This window comes from Citrus clementina, unplaced genomic scaffold (genome assembly GCF_000493195.1).
Source record: "Citrus clementina cultivar Clemenules unplaced genomic scaffold, Citrus_clementina_v1.0 scaffold_4, whole genome shotgun sequence".
Classification (NCBI taxonomy): domain Eukaryota; kingdom Viridiplantae; phylum Streptophyta; class Magnoliopsida; order Sapindales; family Rutaceae; genus Citrus; species Citrus x clementina.
Window position 1 is genome coordinate 13850933 of NW_006262274.1, and position 1888 is coordinate 13852820.

General features: G+C 32.0%; 1 pseudogene; it reads right to left on the minus strand.

Moving 5' to 3' along the window:
* Nucleotides 1-1091: 1091 nt before the first annotated feature.
* Nucleotides 1092-1444, minus strand: LOC18044944 (annotated as a pseudogene).
* Between the last annotated feature and the right edge of the window lie 444 nt (nucleotides 1445-1888).

Below are 1888 nucleotides of genomic sequence, written 5' to 3' on the forward strand. Positions count from 1 at the left end.
TAAATAAAAATTATTTTATTTCATTGAACAGGACTTTGTCCTTAACCTTAATCTAAAAAATTAGAAAGATATAAAGAAATTGAGGACAATGGAACCAGTACAAGCCATTGTCAAGCTGCGGCCTTCGATTCTTCTTTGTGTCTTGCTGTCTATCTCTTTTCTTTTACTTCTGGTGGCTGCCCTTTTTCCTCTTGCGTCCTCTCGTGCAAAAGCCAAAGGTTGGCTTTTATAATAATAGGCCACCGACTTTCTTTGTTCCTAAAGCCAAAATGATTTTTATTTTCTTCCATAATTAGCATGTGTGAGCTTAATTAAAAAGGAGTTGAGAATTTCTTGTTTGGCTCTATGATTATTCATGTCCAAAACTCAATAATGGCCGATTTAATTCACTCATGTAATCGACCCATCAAGCATAAATCCAATAACTTCAATTATTTGCCATCTTGATTACTTTAAGCATTTTATTCTCTAATCTTTAAATATTTCCTTCTTCAATAAAATTGATTCAATTGACTAAAAATAACAAATAAAAATAATTAACATATATATAATAAAGGGTAAAATATGTAGATAAATTATACCCACCAGTTATACTAATGTAAAAGGAAATAAAAACTAAAACAAGCTAAATGTAAACAAAATGGTATACTAAGCCAGCTTAACTCATCGGTTTTCCTAAATCAAATTACCATGCCATGCTCAGTTGGAAAATCAAGCGAGTTGAAAGTTAAAAATCCTTTCTCTAAGGGTAGGACTATTTGCAATCTAAAATGTACTTTGAACACTCTTTTACTCTGTACACTCAAGTAATAATTTTAAAATATTAATTTTTACTCGGACCACTCTTTTAAATTCCAATATTGTCCTTATTACCCATTTCTTTAATTACCTTATCACCTCTTTATACCCAATAAAATATTCATCGTCACAAACAAAATATCTAATTTTCTTTCTTTTTTTATTAACTTTTATTTTCCTCTTATGACAATTTTGAATTGAAAAAAAAAAAAAGCAAGCAACGTAGCCTAAAAAAATTCTGCTAATTTAATAACCCAAGTTCAGGTGAACATGACATGTAGCAAAGTAATGCATCACTTCTTCTTCTTTCCTCCTCCAGTGGCCCTCATCCTGCAGAGTACATTAGACATCTCCCCATGCTTCATCTTTCCCCTCTCATAAGTGCAGAGCTTTCTCTTTGCAAGCTTCAGTGCCCTCTTATCCTTGCCGACTTTAAGAAGCGCATCGATCCTTTTCTCGTAGGGTGCAAAGCCGGAAACTTCCCCAATCACATTCCTCTCAAAGTGGACCCTTTTGCTTGTTTTCCCTTTGCGATCTACTGGGCGTGGCAGCAATTCCTTCTTGGTCACAATATGACCTTGCTTAATCCAACAAATGGACAACTATTTAGTTGTTTAGGAGCCATTACCTCCAATGACACTGAGATGTTGTGGAGATCTTGTCTCAATTTTTCATTGTTGGTGTGGATTATAGTAGAAAAAATATGACTATTTATTGGATAAAAATTTATCAAATTGTGTTTTATTAAATTGTCCTTAATAGTAAATTATATTAAAGTTAAATTAGTAATATAAAAATTTATTAAAATGTGAGTGTTCAAAGTAAATTTTAGGGTGCAAATAGCCCCACCCTTTCGCTAATTAGAGTTTACACCTATCAAAATACATGACAATTCAAGACTTAAAAATGTATAAAGTCATATTCGAGAATCCAACAGCCATCCACACAATTAAATGTTATTACAATTTAAAAAAGAAAAGAAAAGAAAACTTTAAATCTCACCTTAATATAAAATTTCATATGTAGCCAGACATCTTTTAGACAAATAACACAATGTTCACATGTTCCCTCATGTCTTAAACATGGGATG